Consider the following 17,896-nt stretch of genomic DNA (forward strand, 5'->3'; position numbering starts at 1 on the left):
AGACCAAGGAGCTGATCGTGGACTATAGGAAAAGGAGGGCCGAACAGGCCCCATTTAACATCGATGGGGCTGAAGTGGAGGGGGTCGAGAGTTTAAAGTTCCTTGGTGTCCACATCACCAACAAACTATTATGGTCCAAATACACCAAGACAGTTGTGAAGAGGGCACGACAACAGCTTTTCCCCCTCAGGAGACTGAAAAGATTTGGCATGAGTCCCCAGATCCTCAAAAAGTTCTACAGCTGCACCATCGAGAGCATCCTGACCGGTTCCATCACCGCCTGGTATGGCAACTGCTCGGCATCTAACCGTAAGGCGCCACAGAGGGTAGTGTGTGCCAAGCTTCCTGACATCCAGGACCTATATAGTAGGCGGTGCCAGAGGAAGAACCCAAAAATTGTCAAAGACTCCAGTCACCAAAGTCATAGATTGTTCTCTCATGGCAAGTGGTACCAGAGCGCCAAGTCTAGGACCAAAAAGTTCCTTAACATCTTCTACCCCCAAGCCATAAGACTGCTGAACAATTAATAAAATTTACATTGACCCCCCCTTGTTTATACACTGCTGCTACTCACTGTTTATTATCTATGCATAGTCACTTTACAAATGACCTCGACTAACCTGTACCCCCGCACATTGACTCGGTACCGGTACCCCCTGTATATAGCCTTGTCATTTTGATGTCGTTTTTGATTATAATTATTATTTTTTTAACTTTAGTTTATTTAGTAAATATTTTCTTAACTCCATTTCTTGAACTGCATTGTTGATTAAGGGCTTGTAAATAAGCATTTCACGGTAAGGTCTACCTACACCTGTTGTAATCGGCGCATGTGACAAATAACATTTGATTTCATTTCTCCCATCTCCACACAGGAACTCTAGAGCTCTTTCAGAGTGACCATCGGGTTCTTGGTCACCTCCCTGACCACGGCCCTTCTCCCCCGATTGCTCAGTTTGGCCGGGCAGCCAGCTCTAGGAAGAGTCTTGGCTGTTCCAAACTTCTTCCATTTAAGAATGATGGAGGCCACTGTGTTTTTGGGGACCTTCAATAATGCAGACATTTTTTGGTACCCTTTCCCATGGGATGGGATACCAAAATGTCTCTGAGCTCTACAGACAAGATGTCTCTGAGCTCTACAGACAAGATGTCTCTGAGCTCTACAGACAAGATGTCTCTGAGCTCTACAGACAAGATGTCTCTGAGCTCTACAGACAAGATGTTTCTGAGTTCTACAGACAATTCCTTCGACCTCATGGCTTGGTTTTTGCTCTGACATGCACCGTCAACCGTGGGACCATATATAGACAGGTGTGTGCCTTTCCAAGTCACGTCGAATCAATTGTATTTACCACAGGTGGACTCCAATCAAGTTGGAAACATCTCCAGGATTATCAATGGAAACAGGATGCACCTGACCTCAATTTCGTGTCTCATAGCAAAGGGTCTGAATACTTACGTAAATAAGGTATTTCTGTTTTTAATTTTTGGCAAAAAAATGTTTTTCGCTTTGTCATGATGGGGTATTGTGTGTAGATTGCAGAGGATTTTAGAATAAGGCTATAATGTAACAAAATCTGAAAAAAGTCAAGGGGTCTGAATACTTTCCGAAGGCATTGTATACATTCCAAAGGCATCACACCAAGGACTAAGAAACGGACCAAGAAACGGACACCTTTTATGGCAATGGCAGGGAAGTGCAATATTTTGATAAATATTTTTGATAAAGCTTCCAATCTGTTCAGGCCATGTGCTCCAGCCATGTTTTCTGTACTTCCTCACTGCAAGAGAACCCTCCCTCAGCGCAATGGTCCCCAAACGCTGGCTCATTATTTAATCAAGTAATTGTGTCACACCAAGTGGACATTGCTTTTGGGGACATCTTTTAATCAATCGAACACTATTTAGAAATATCATTAATAGACTTGGGGACTATCGTTTCCTGAAATAAACTTCTGTGTTACAACTAAAAGAGTAGGTGAAGGGACTTTTATTCATTTCTTCTGTAATTTACTTAAGTTCAAAGTTCCACAACCTTTCCTGGGACAGTCACACCATTGGGCAATTGTCACATTTGGTTAAAAATGGTAAGAAAACAAATAATACACTGCATGAATTTACTCATGATCCAAATAAAAAAGCTTTGAATATTATATCACTGTTTTAGCCAATTAAGTTATATTTGTGTTTGCCATCATGGACAAAAAACAGAGGCATCACATCTGTTATTTATAAATTATTATTTATTTTTTACCTTTATTTAACTAGGCAAGTCAGTTAAGAACAAATTCTTATTTTCAATGACGGCCTAGGAACAGTGGGTTAACTGCGTTGTTCAGGGGCAGAACAACAGATTTTTACCTTGTCAGCTCAGGGATTCGATCTTGCAACCTTCCGGTTAACCTTTTGCTCTAACCACTAGGCTACCTACCGCCCCGTTATACCCATATGCAGAAAATAACTTCACACCTACTGTAAAATATGGTGGTGGATCTTTGATGTTATGGGGCTGTTTTGCTTCCACTGGTCCTGGAGCCCTTGTTAAAGTAGAAGTTTTATTTTTTTACAACCAATTCTCAATTTGTTATGTAAATGGAATGTTATAGAAGGGTCCAGACACCTTTTGTGGGATATCACATTTTTGAGAAACTTACCGCAAATAGTAAATTCCATCCTCATCCTCGTTGTGTTATATGGGGGCCCAGAAAAAACATTAAAAAAGGTTTCAAAAACACCCACATATAGCCTTTTAGAAACGGAAACTCTGTATATTGATGCAGGACTTTATCCGGAACGTTCTATTCCATTGTTCATGATTTTTTTCTGGGGCACCAATACTACACAAGGAGGATGAGGTGATTTTCTGTTTAGGTAAAATTTCTCAAAAAAGAATGTAATCACAAAAAAATAAACAACCACACAACAAAATCTCCAAAGAAATAGTGACCACAAAATCAACATTTTGCAATGGTCATCTCAGTCTCCGGACTTGAACCCCATTGAAAACCTGTGGTTTGAATTGAAGAGGGCAGTCCATAAGCGCAGACTGAAGGATATCAAGGATTTGGAAAGATTTTGTATGGGGGAAGGGTCTAAGATCCCTCCCAATGTGTTCTCCAATCTCGTAAAACATTTGTTTTAAAGGCTCGCAAGGGGAGGGTGCCGGATTATTGAAAACAGGAGTACCAATCATTTTGATATATCTTTTTTAGATTTTTGTTTTAATATTGTTAAACAAAATCTTGTTCTCTGAGCAATTGTATTAGTTTAGAATAATATAATTTCCCTTTTTTTAGCATGTAATATATCTCAGTATTTGTATTATTTATTTTATACTCTCTTTTTTGCTCATCTTTATCAAGGGTGCAAATAATTTTGGACCTGACTGTAGATACAGACAGAGAAAACACAAACACACACACATATAAAGAAAAACACACACACACTCACACAGATATACACAAACAGATAATAAGGACACACACAAACACAGAAACAGAGGAAGAGAGAGAAAGCGCTCCTCCAAATAGGGAGTCCCTTGTGACACTGCGACAATCTAACATGAATTAGTTGGAACACAAACACAGAGAAAAATAGAGAGGATAATGTGGTGTCACACTGTCAGGCTAAAGTAATGTGTTTTAAACTGAGTGACTGACTGAGGTTCTGTTATTGATACTGGTTTTGTGCCAAATGGCACCCTATACCCTATTTAGTTTGCTACTTTTGACCAGTGCTTACAAGGCTTATTCATTATGATCTATAAGGCAAATGTCACGACTTCCACCGAAGGTGGCTACTCTCCCTGTTCAGGCGGTGCTCGGCGGTCGTCGTCGCCGGCCTACTAGCTGCCACCGATCCATTTTTCCTTTTCGTTTGTGTCTGTCTGTTTTGTTTACACCTGTGTCCTATTAGTTGATTTCGGTGGGTTTATTAACCTCCGCTGCCTGCTAGTCTTTGTGCGGGATTGTTTGCTGTGGTTACTTTGTTAGGGGTGCGTGTCTGCACCACAGGGTTTTCTTTTCTTACAGCAGTTGTACTGTTTTGGAATGTGTTTAGGAGTAGAGGTTTCTCCTCTGTGTGTAGTGTTTATTTCCCTGTGTGTGGCGACCTCGTTTGGGTGTGTTCCCCCCATGTTATTGTTGAGTTGGGACTTCTAAATAAACAATTGTGCCACTGGGACTTCCTTGCTCTCCTGCTCCTGATTCCTGCACCTCCCTCCTTCTAGGAGGCATGTAACAGCAAAACTGGTTTGAGATCAGTAATCCTACTAAATGACAAAGTCATAGTTCTGCAGGGAGCAAAAATTCTAATTTTCTAGTCACAACATTGAAGCATTGTGGCCCACCAGGAGAGTTACAGCAAATTACATGAGTACACTCTTAAAAATAAAGGTGCAAGTTGGAAGCAAATAAGGCTCTTGAGAGCGATGCCATAGGGGAACCATGTTAAGGTCTCTGAAGAACCATATATGGGATGATTCGTTGAAGAGCCATCCAAAAATCAAAAAACAGAAATGTTTGCTAGGACCGGAATTTAATAGCCCAGCTGAAGGGTTTTAAGATTTATTTGTATATTTCCCAGGGTGCCTTTCCAGTGAATTTTAGAGTTACTAGTACCACCCATAACTATGTTTGCTAGTGACTGGTTGTTGCATTCATACATTTTCACTTATATGGCCTTCACCACGTGAGATCCTAAGTGAATATGTTGTCATTAAAATAAAAACTATTAAAGACAATACAATACATATTTCATAAGGCCTTTTGAGGACCTAGTTTTACCCTAAAAGTGTTGCTTGAAATTCATAGTTTACAGGTCTCATTAGGCATCCAAGTCACATTATGCTGGATTGCAAAGTGATGTGTAATTCCTATTGGAATCCAGCCAGAGTGGGGATAGCCAACCTTTAGAATGTTTTATTCTTAATGACTGCCAGAGTTCGGGAAACTAAAATGAGACTGCCTTAATAATCTAAACTGGGAAAACCATTTCAGTAACGGATGCAATAAGTCCAAGTAACAGACTGGAAAACTTTAGAAAAAAATTGTAATTTATATTTGAGTAGCATAATATTAATTAATCAATCAATGTACATGCAAAAACATAGATGTTGAAACAAACAATTGTAAAAAATCAACCTGCAATAGAGCATGCTGAGAAAAATAATAATGATGGCCGTATTTTTGGTTCAACTCTGGTTATTAACACCAACACTGGAGTTATTTTACACCACTATGTCACGCCCTGGCCTTAGTTATCTTTGTTTTTCTTTATTATTTTAGTTAGGTCAGGGTGTGACATGGGGGATGTTTGTGTGTTTTTGTCTCGTCTAGGGTGTTTGTATTGTCTAGGGGGTGTTTGTAGAGTTCATGGGGTTGTGTTCAGTGTAGGTGTTTATGTAAGTCTATGGTTGCCTAGATTGGTTCTCAATTAGAGACAGCTGTCTGTCGTTGTCTCTGATTGGGAGCCATATTTAGGCAGCCATAGTCATTAGGTAGGTTGTGGGTAATTGTCTATTTGTAAGTTGCCAGTGTCTGCACTTATTTGTTTTGTATAGCTTCACTTTTGTTAGTTTGTAAAAGTGTTTGTTTCGTCTTCATTAAAAAGGAAAATGTATTATTATTACGCTGCGCCTTGGTCCTCCTCTCTTTCTCCTAACGACGATCGTGACACACTAAGTGTTAATTTAACTCTTCACAGTTTTAATTTAACTATTGAGTCAACAATAGAAATGTTTGACGGAACAATCAACACTAGTTATCACTGGCCAATTTGTTGTGCTATGAAAGGTTTGCTGTGTCCTATGAAAGGTTTGCTGTGTGCTATAAAAGGGATACATCTGCAGGCTTCCATACATTTCAAGAACCTTTTAGAATTCTGAAGATGCCACGTCAAGAACCCCACACTTAACTCACAGTTTTTTCAGTGTACCTGATCATGTTCTCTTTCTCTCTACTGAACACTTCAGTTTACCAGAGGTGCCGTTTGGAGTGCTGGCTCTGGATCACTCGCTCTTTTTCCCTCTCTCGCTCTCTCTTTTTCTGCCGATGGTGGGTGGTCGTGATGGGTTATCCGTCAGACATGGGTGCAAACACGATTCGTTTCCTTTCAAATACTTAATCTGTGCTCCATTGAGCTTGTATGGCCGCAATAAAGACAATGGAATTGTCCCAGAAGTGCAGACCCCAAACCCTGTCGCCCATCTGGCACTCCAGGCATCAAGCTCAAGCGAAACTATCTTTTCAAAGTAATTTAAAAAGATTTCTATTACTGTTTGAACCCAGGTGATATGGTGTATCAGTGTGTGCGGCAGGCAGGGTCAGTGCGTGGGAGAGAGAGTAGACGAGACTCGTCAACAGTAGGCAGATAGAAGAACAGTAGCTTCAAGGGCTTCAAGTGGCTGTTTACATCAGTGATTGAAGTGGGCTATGGTCCATGGCTCTGTGACCGAACACATTAGTTCACACATCAAGAGGACACTAGAGGCATGTGTGGGGGGAGATAGCTTGAGAAGCTAAAAGGACTCTGAATAAACAACACACACAAACACACACAAAAGTGAGAGATAGAGATTGCGAGAAAAAAAAACGAGGTTGAAGAAGAGAGATACTTTGAATAAGATGCAAATGAGCTGACACAAACGGACGAGTATAATATGGAGAAATCCGGAGGGAGGACCAGGTGGAGAGGAGGAATATTGAGGAGACGTAGGTGGGGAAGGAGTGGGCATGGAGCGAGAGAAGGAGAGAGGGAAGATAGAACCAAATAATATTTACAAACTCAAAAGGAGACAGCCAGCCTTGACACACGCACACATACAAACACAAAGACGCACGCTACACACACAGCATTGGCGATTAGACATTTTTCAAACGTCATTCTGTTTGGCTGCCGATGCCGGTGAATGCTGTATTCTAGTTCTTTTGGATTTCAGTGCCGCATTTGAGACAATGGATCATAACATCTCTGTTGACCGGCTGGAGAGGTGGGTGGGAATCTCTGCCGTTGCCCTCGACTGTTTCAGGTCATTTCTATGTGGCCTTTCTCAGTGAGCATGGGTGGCTCGGTATCGTCTCCAGCACCTATTCACTATGGTGTCTCTCAGATTTCAATTCTGGGCCCCTATCCTTTTTCCCCTGTACATGCTTCCCCTTGGTGACATCATCCACAATCATAACATTCAGTGTCACTGCTGTGCGGATGAAAAGCATGATTATTTACCAGACCCTGTGAACAAGCTAGCATAGCTACCCTTCACAAGTATTTTGCGGACATCAAATGTTGGATGTCTGACAATTTTCTCCTGCGTAATGATAAGAAATCAGAGGTTGTTTTAACCTTGGTCATTTGTCCACCAATGTAAAGCCTACGGCCAGAAACCTTGGTTTCTTCTTTGACACTGACCTAAACCTCAAGCTAAATGTAAAGATGGCTGTCCAGTCCTGCTTTTATCATCTATGAAATATAGCTAAAGGCCAATCTTATTTCAGTCGCTGATCTGGAGAGAGTTAAACATGCTTTTATTTCGTTGTGCCTAGATTCCTGTAACTTTTTGTATACATGTCTCAATCACAAATCACTCCGTCGTCTACAGTTAGTTCAAAATGCTGCAGCTCGGCTTTTAACAGGGACCAGAAAACGTAACCATATCACACCTGTTTTAGCTTCTCTACATTGGCTACCAGTCACTTTTAGAATATATTTTAAAATTGTATTAATCACGTTTAAGGCTAGGCTTGGTTTAGCCGCATCCTATGTCGCTCATCTTTTATCTCACAACAAGCCAGGATTGAACTACGAGATCCTCCGGCAGGTCACCGTTAACCATTCCTAAGTCTAAGTTGAAAATAAAAAGAGACCGAGCATTTGCCATTAGGGACCCTAGACTTTGGAATTGGTTTGCCAGAGGAGATCAGGGTTGCAGACTCAGTGGCTCTTTTTAAATCCCTGCCGAAGACACTCTGAATCTCAAGATTGCTTTAAATGTATGATTTGAATTATTTGAATTAGCTATCTTTTTTCCTTCTCAATCCTCCTGTCTCTGTTTCTTTGTTAGTACTTTTATTTTATTATTTTATGATGTGAAGCACTTTGTTACCTGTATTGAAAAGCACTATACAAATACAGTTATTATTTTTTTATTATTAGGGATTCACAGCGAAGCCTCATATCCACCGCCTGTTTGACCTAGAGACTTTAAACTTTATGTGTAGGTGTCTTTCCTCATGTTCAACAAATTTGCCTCAAGGACCCATACGCTCCGTCAGGATAGATTTTCCGTCTTAGAAATGTTTGAAAACATTTGAGTCCAAATATCACCACATTCAGTATGTAGACCCATGGATGCTAACATTCTAATAGTTCTCCAACTTTCAGTTTATGTGACAAAACAAGCAAGCATAGTGTAGAGGTCATTCTACCATCTAAACCGCTGTGAAATCTATTTTCAATAACCAAAAATATTGTATTCCCGTGCTTAACTTTTCTTTTTGCGTCTTTTACTTTCGGTTTTGTATATCAACTTCAAACAGCTGAAAATAACCAAAAATATTGTATGGAAAATGTATTTCACTGCAGTTTAGATAGTACAATGATTCTGTACACAATGACTGCTTGTTTTGTCACATAAACTGAAACTTGGAGAACTATTAGAATTTTTGCAACCAGGAAATGGCAGAGCGTATTCTTCATATTCCATCTTTAAGAGAAGGCGGAGCTTATAATAAATCAGAAAATCTGATTTTATGTGCTCATTTAAATCCTTTGTAAATCCTATTCACGATGGCCTATCAAATCACATCAAAATGTATTAGTCACATACACGTGTTAAGCAGACGTTATTGTGGGTGTAGCGAAATGCTTGTGCTTCTAGCTCCGACAGTGCAGCAATATCTAGCAAGTGATATCTAACTGTTTCACAACATATACCCAAAATACACATACATCTAAGTAAGGAATGGATTAAGAATATACAGCTTTGGAAAAAATTAAGAGACCCCTGCAAAATTATCAGTTTCTCTGGTTTTATTATTTACAGGTATGTGTTTGGGTAAAATTACATTTTTTGTTTTACTCTATAAACTACTGACAAAATTTCTCCCAAATTCCAAATATAATTATGGTAATTTAGAGCATTTATTTGTAGAAAATGACAACTGCTCAAAATAACAAAAAAGATGCAGTGTTGTCAGACCTCGAAGAATGCAAAGAAAAAAAGTTAATATTCCCTTTTAAAACAACACAATACTAATGTTTTAACACTATTTGGTGGAATAACCCTGATTTTCACAGTTCTCATACGTCTTGGCATGCTCTCCACCAGTCTTTCACATTGATGTTGGGTGACTTTATGCCACTCCAGGTGCAAAAATTCAAGCAGCTAGGCTTTGTTTGATGGCTTGTGACCATCCATCTTCCTCTTGATCACATTCCAGAGGTTTCAATGGGGTTCAGGTCTGGAGATTGGGCTGGACATGACAGGGTCTTGATCTGGTGGTCCTCCATCCACACATTGATTGACCTGGCTGTGTGGCATGGAGCATTGTCCTGCTGGAAAAAACAATCCTCAGAGTTGGGGAACATTGTCAGAGCAGAAGGAAGCAAGTTTTATTCCAGGACAACCTTGTACATGGCTTGATTCATGCGTCCTTCACAAAGATTAATCTGCCCGATTCCAGCCTTGCTGAAGCACCCCCAGATCATCACTGATCCTCCACCAATTTTCACAGTGGGTGCGAGACACTGTGGCTTGTAGGCCTCTCCAGGTCTCGCACCCACTGTGAAATTTGGTGGAGGATGATAGCGGGGTGAACAGGCAGTGGCTCGGGTGGTTGATGTCCTTGATGATCTTTTTGGCCTTCCTATGGCATCGGGTGCTGTAGGTGTCCAGGAGGGCGGGAAGTTTGCCACCGGTAATGCGTTGGGCAGACCGCACCACCCTCTGGAGAGCTTTGCGGTTGTGGGCGGTGCAGTTGCCGTACCAGGCGGTGATACAGCCAGACAGGATGCTCTCAATTGTGGACCATTTCAGTTTGTCATTGACGTGTACGCCAAGGAACTTGAAGAGTGTAGCAGGTAAGGTGGAGGTGATATGATCCTTGACTAGTCTCTCAAAGCACTTCATGATGACAGAGTTGAGTGCTACAGGGCGATAGTCATTTAGTTAAATTACCTTTGCTTTCTTAGGTACAGGGACAATGGTGGCCATCTTGAAGCATGTGGGGACAACAGACTGGGATAGGGAGAGATTGAATATATCTCCTAACACACCAGCCAGCTGGTCTGCGCATGCTCTGAGGATGCGGCTAGGGATACCATCTGGGCCGGCAGCCTTGAGAGGGTTAACACGTTTAAATGTCTTGCTCACATTGGCCACAGAGAAGAAGAGCCCACAGTCCTTGGTAGTGGCACTGTATTATCCTCAAAGCGAGCGAAGAAGGTGTTCAGCCTGTCCGGAGGCAAGACGTCGGTGTCCGTGATGTGGCTGGTTTTCCTTTTATAATCCTTGATTGTCTGTAGACTCTGCCACATACGTCTCATGTCTGATCCGTTGAACTGGGACATAACTTTGTCCCTATACCGATGTTTAGCCTGCTTGATTGCTTTGCGGAGTGAATAACTACACTGTTTGTATTCGTCCATATTCTCAGTCTTCTTGCCCTGGTTATATGCGGTGGTTTGCTCTTTCAGTTTTGCACGAATGCTCCCATCTGTCCACGGTTTCTGGTTGGGGTAGGTTTTAATAGTCACATTGGGTACAACATCTCTTATGCACTTCCTGATAAACTCATTCACCGTGTCGGTAGATGTGTCGATATTATTTTCTGAAGCTACTCTGAACACATCCCAGTCCGCGTGATCAAAACAATCTTGAAGAGTGGATTCGGATTGGTCAGACAAACGTTGAATAGTCCTCACCACGGGTGCTTCCTGTTTGAATGTCTGTCTATTAGGAGGGGAGGAGATGGAATAATGGTTGAGGGTTTTAGCATCACAAGTACAGCAATCAATATGTTGATAGAATTTCGGGAGCAATTGTTTGTTAAAATCCCCAGCTACAATAAATGCACCCTCAGGATATGTGGTTTCCAGTTTGCATAAAGTCCAGTGAAGTTCTTTGAGGTCCGTCGTGGTATCCGCTTTTGGGGGGGGGGGGGCAATATAGACCGCTGTGGCTATAATTTCCGAAAATGATCTCGGGAGATAGTACGGTCAGCACTTAATTGTGGGATATTCTAGGTCGGGTAAACAGAAGGACTTGAGTTCCTGTATGTTATCACAGTTACACCATAAGTCGTTTATCATAAAACATACACCTCCACCCTTCTGCTTCCCAGAGTGATGTTTGCTCCTGTCGGCACGAAGCTTTGAGAACCCAACTGGCTTTATGGAGTCAGACAGTATATCTCGAGAGGGCCATGTTTCCGTGAAGCAGAGTATGTAACAATCCCTGGTGTCCCTCTGAAAAGCAACACTCGCCTTGAGCTCATCAATTTTATTATCCAGAGATTGGACATTAGCGAATAAAATACTCGGGAGCGGTGGGTGGTGTGCACGCTTCCTGAGTCGGACCAGAAGACTGCCTCGGGTACCTCTCCTTCACCGGCGTTGTTTTGGTTCAGCCTCTGGAATAAGTTTGATTGTCTCGGGAGAATAAACAAAGGATCCACTCCAGGGAAGTCGTAAACCTGGTCGTAATGCGTGAAGTTCTGGTGAGTTACCGCCGCTCTAATATCCAATAGTGCTTCCCGGCTGTATGTAATGACACAAAACAATTCCTGAGCTAATAACGTTAAAAAATATATTACATAAACAACTAAATACTGCAGAGTTGCTTCAAAGCTAGTCACGATGCTGCCATCTCCGTTGGTGCCATAATGTCTTCAAAGACATTACCACGATGAACCATGTTAAGTTTGGCATTGATATCTTAAAAAATAAGAAAACTATTAACAACTAACTTTTTTGACTATGTAACGCTAATGCTTAAAATAAGCATAACAAATATTTTCTCATGGACGAAAAGTCAGATTCACTCCAAGTTTGGTCTTTGGAATCATCACAATAGTCTCTAAAGAGTTTGAGAAAATAATGTTGATGCATTCAACGACACAATGGTAAAGCTAGCGTGGCGAGGCGGAATACAATGTCCCGCCCTTTTACATTTTGAGCATGTTAGCGTATGTGCTTATATACCAGTAGATGCATATAAGTACATATGCTAACATGCTCAAAATGTTAAATATTCCGCGGCGGGACATTGTATTCCACCTCGCCACGCTAGCTTTACCATTGTGTCGGCGCTCGCAAGCAAATTAGGTAGTGATAGGTATCAACAGCCAATCCACCTTCGATTGTTCAGGCACACTGCGATGTCGCAGAGTATTTGCGTAAAGATACACGCACGCAGCGCAGCTTTCCCCAACTTTGGTCCCACACTGTTCACGTCCCTTGCCCATGCTCGCTTAGCCCAACGGTCCCACTGACCACTTTGCTCACTTTCATTGGAAATTAGTGGGACTCCGTGGCTTCACCGCCCCCAATGGAACCAGTTAAGACATACTGTTAGCTAGACTGCATCTAGACTCGGGAGCTCATCGAGGCTTTAGGAGCCAGCAGGTTAGATGATTCCACCATGGGCAACAACAACTGGCTACTAGAACTGAACCGATGTACATGGGGCAATGACATTTGGTATGTAAACCTTATGAACACTGAGTATACAAAACATTAAGAACACCTGCTCTTTCCATGACATAGACTGACCAGGTGAATCCAAGTGAAAGCTATAATCACCTTATTGATGTCACTTGTTAAATCCACTTCAATCGGGGTAGATGAAGGGGAGGAGACAGGTAAAAGAAGGATATTTAAGCCTTGAAACAATTGAGACATGGATTGTGTACGTGTGCCATTCAGAGGGTGAACGGGCAAGACAAAATATGTAAATGCCATTGAACGGTGTATGGTAGTAGGTGCCAGACGCACCGGTTTGTGTCAAGAACTGCAACGCTTCTGGAGGTTTCACGCTCAACAGTTTCCCGTGTGTATTAACAATGGTCCACCACCCAAAGGTGGAAGGTGTTCCTAATGTTTGGTATACTCAGTATATGTCATTAGAAGCTGTGTGAAATTAATATAAAGTCACTGCAACGTTAGATGGCTGTACCGGACCAGTTGGTGGCACAATAGATGTTATTGGCACCAGTGACACCATAGGATACTAGAGCAATCACTATTGATAAAGTGGACTTTGTCTCATGCAAATGAATGTTAGATTTTTAATTATGCAGATGAACAATGTAAAATATCATGATTAGTATATCTGTATAATCACATATTGTGGTTAAAAGTGGATATTTATTTGGTAAAATGAGAAACTGGAAGTCCTGTATTACAACTGTGAGAGTGTATTGAAGTATTTTGGAACACTAATTTGGAGTGTTCCATCTGAGATTTCAATTAACATGGTAATGCGTTCACTGATTACACATAAAGGAAGTTAGTTTCTACATGATAGTGCTTGCTTTGTTATCCAACTGATCTTGTGTCCTTTCTGTCATCCTGTGAACCCCGTTCATTGTTGCTCGCAGCTATATTTATTATTATTATTTTATATTATAATTTATTATTATTATTTATTATTATTATTTATTATTATTATTTATTATTATTATTTATTATTATTATTTCTCAGAGCTCTGTGTTTTTGCCCTCTCTTGGCAGCATCACACACATGCGCACACACATCGCCCCCTCCCCTTACACCGAGATACCCCAGGCACGCATGGAAGGCAGGCAGATTATTTCTTTAGAGCCTGTCATTTAATTTAGCTTTTTGCCAGTAACTAAGTTAAATCGATGACGGCAGCAGTTCTAGTCCTCATGATGCCGGGGTGTCATGATTTAAGGTTTACGCTGTTTCCCAAATGGCACCCTATTCCCTACTTAGTGCACTACAAAGGGAATAGGGTGCCATTTGGGATGTAGATTTAGACACAGCAGCATTGCATGAATTTATAATCCTGCAGCAACAGGATTATAATTAATGGCAATTTTTGTAGAGGTTGATACATTTTTCGTATGGGAAAAATGAAGTCTGAAATTTCAAAGCGGAAATTAAAAACATCCGAAGCCTTTTTATTAAACCTCAAAATGTAAGGAATGACGCTGGAGATGAGAAGCAGGTATGGGGAGTCAAACATTTAATCGGGAACAGACCTAGAACAAGACAGGAACAGCGTCAGCACACGGGTAACACGGACATATGACAAACAATGCAGCAGCGGGGAACAGAGCTGGGGAACTGACAAATATAGGGGAAGTAATAAACAGGTGATTGGGTGAGTCCAGGTGAGTCCAATATCGCTGATGCGGGTGACGAGGGAAGGCAGGTGTGCGTAAATCATGGTGGCAGGAGTGCGTAATGCAGGGCAGCGGGGGGAAGAGCGGGAGCAGGGATGACACAAATACACTACACTTTTAAAATGTCCTGCATTGCAGGAGAGTTCTCATGCAACAAGGTGGTCAACTGAAGATCCTATATCTGTATATCTTCACAGCTCTCTCCGGTACAGAGAGCAGTTCAGCTCCATATAGCCTGGTCCCAGATCTGTTTGTGCTGTTTTTCCAACTCTTAGTGATATGGGACTAGGGTCCATATTCAGGTCAAAGATATGTTTTGGTATTTAGATCATGATAAATAAGATTACATGGACAGGGGGGGGATCTGATCCTAGATGATGACTCCTACTCGAAGACACTTTGTGAATATGGGTTCAGAGAGCTGAACTGCTAAAGAGCAATGTCTGTACAGGAGAGAGATGTGAAGATATATGGTCTTCATCCCAAATGGCACCCTATTCCCTACATAGTGCACTACTTTTGACTAGGGCCTATAGAGTAGCACTATATAGAAAATTATACAGGGAATATGGTGCCATTTGGGATGCAGCCAGGGTCTGTTCTTTGAAGTTATTATTATGGTCTGTACTCTGTAGGCTACTGTCTGGGGGAGTTTCTTCATATACATTTCATGAACCTTCACCTCAGCTGTTGGTGGGAAGAAAGTCCACTTTATCAGCAGGTTTGCGTTGGCAGAGGTTGCAAACTCTGCAAGTTTATAGCCATTTTAAAAATCACCGCTTGGCAAGAACCTAGTTGAGATAAGTAGTCTTTGTACCAATTGGACAGTGTGTGTGAGAGAGTGCGTGCGTGCGTGCGTGCGTGTGTGCGTGCGTGTATCTGTGCCAGAGAAAACTCTCTCTATCCAAACACTTGATGTCACTCACTATCCGAGCGGGAGCATCTTGTGTTACCAGCTACTCACAAAGCAAATAACGGCCTCACTGTTGTCGGCCCTGTCCATACCTCAACTGGCCCTCGGAGAGACAGAATGGCCCATCGTACAGGATCCCTGCAGCTCTTTTCAAAGCCATTCTGCCCCCCCCCTCTCCCTCTCTCATTCTCTCCCTCTCTCTCTCTGGCTGTATAGGGTCCCTGTAAAAGCATGTAACTCTAGACTCTGATAAAAGCACTGTGTTATTGGGTTATCGAATGGGGAGGACGGAGAAGTAGGGGAGTCGTTTCAGCTGTCCACCGTGGACGAACTGGGTGCTGCTGGGATTTTGAAAACGAAGGGGATTGGTAGGGGTTGGGGGGGTCATGGGTTGTTTTTGTGTCGATGTGTAATTTGACTCCCTATTCACATTAAAGAACTCTCCCTCTGTCTGAGCCTCTCTCCATTCCCCCTCCCTCTGGTAGACAGCTTTCAGAATTGGATTACAGAGCCTGAATGGGATTTGTTCCCCCTTCGATGTGTTTTTGTTCAGACCCCCCCCTCCTGTGTGTGTTTGTGTGTCTGCCTCTCTTCCAGGCAGCCATGCTTTCATTAACAGGGTAAATATATTCATGTTGTCTCCATTGTCTGGGACTGAACATCCCTCTTAGAGGAATAATGACAACACTTGTTGTGTTGTGATCACAGTCAATGAACCCTTGTTCTGCCCTGTTGACCGAATCTGAAAGTGGCCCTATTCTCTACAGGCCCTTCTAGACCATAATGCATATTATTATATAGACCTAATCCTTGAACAGCAGTCAAGAAGGAGGCCTTGTTCTTTTATTTATTTTATTTAACCTTTATTTAACTAGACAAGTCAGTTAATAACAAATTCTTATTTACAGTGATGGCCTACCCCGGTCAAACCCTAACCCGGACCACGCTGGGACCGAATCTGGAAGTGGCACGATTCTGTACTGCAGGGCCTGTATTCATAAAGCTTCTCAGGATAGTTGTCCTGATCTAGGATCAGTTTTGCTTTTTAAATCATAATGAATATTATTATATGGACCTGATCGTAGATTGGCAGGATTAGCCGAGAAGGACGGAAATCTGAAAGTGGCTGATTCTCTACTGTGGTTCTGGACGAAACAAAATCCAGTGATTCGCTCACAGGGCCAACAGAACAGACAGGATTTGACAGCTGAACCCAAAGCAAGCTCTGCGTCCCAAATGGCAACCTATCCATAGGGCTCTGGTCAACAGAAGTGCACTAGGGAATAGGGTGCCATTTGGGACACAGTGGAGAATTCAGTAAAGAACCACATTGTACCAGTATATTGTATCATTGTACCAGTTTTGTTCTAAATTCCCACCAAGAATCCTCACTGGAAAAGAAAGTTATTTTAATTGAATAAGAATGTTCTATTATTGACAGTATCTACGATGATATCTGTACTCTCTGTTGTGCCGTCTGTCTCACTCCTATGAGAAAGTGTGTGGTTAATTTGATTAGCATGACTCTTTTCCCTGACAGACTTCCACTGCTCTCTCTCTCGTTCACTTTCTCCCTTTCTCGCTCTCTCTGTCCCTCTCGGTGTGGGTAGGGTGAAATGGATGGAGGAGGGATTATACAGCTGTAACTATCGTGCAAATTTGCGATTGCTTTTTAAATAATATTGCATTACTGTTGTTGAGGCTGTGTTTTATCCAAGCCTACTCTGACAGATTAATTTGGTAGCGGTACAGGGATTACCCCAACATGACTTGTCACAATCATGTTTTTGGTTATATTTCCCATCAGTCGCTTGCCTGACTGGCTGACACACACACACACATACACGCACACACACTCTTGCCTGACAGTGTGATGATGTCTCACTTTCAGATCTCCCTCTATCTCATCCAATCATGCTCTTTTACTATCTGTACTGTGTTTTCTCTCTCCCTCTTCATCAGATCCCTCCATCTCTCTCCCTCTTCATCAGATCCCTCCATCTCTCTCCATCTCATCAGATCCCTCCATCTCTCTCTCCCTCCATCTCTTCAGATCCCCTCCATCTCTCTCACCCTCCATCTCATTAGATCCCTCCATCTCTCTCTCTCTCTTTCTCTCCCTCAGATCCCTCACTCTCTCATATCCCTCCATCTCTCTCTCCCTCTTCATCAGAGGAGTCTTAAAGGTCTAAAAAAATTGGGTGAGAAACCTATTATGAACGTGTGTGGTGTTTAAGTGTGTTTATTATTTGAGGTGGCACAGTGAGATGACTAATGCTGAGTAATACAGACTGTTAATGTGGTTGGAAAGTCTTAAGCAGCCCTTTGGCACATAAGAGATGGGGAAAAATAATTGAAACATTTATACACACAGACATGCACACGCGCACCTTGGCCGTGTCCAAAATATGTCTATTACTTACTAAAACAACATGCTGTGTAATAATCCTACTACATACTATTTAGAATGTTCTGTTTAGTTCAAACGAATGCAGTAAGCTCAAAATATCAACATACTAGGCTCACCTCACAGTAGGCTTCTGAACGGCTTATAATAACATCCAAGATGACTGGATGTTACATTTCAAGAACCCTCCCCCCACACGCCTGTATAAG

Source organism: Salvelinus alpinus, chromosome 11 (genome assembly GCF_045679555.1).
Source record: "Salvelinus alpinus chromosome 11, SLU_Salpinus.1, whole genome shotgun sequence".
In the NCBI taxonomy this organism is placed as follows: Eukaryota; Metazoa; Chordata; class Actinopteri; order Salmoniformes; family Salmonidae; genus Salvelinus; species Salvelinus alpinus.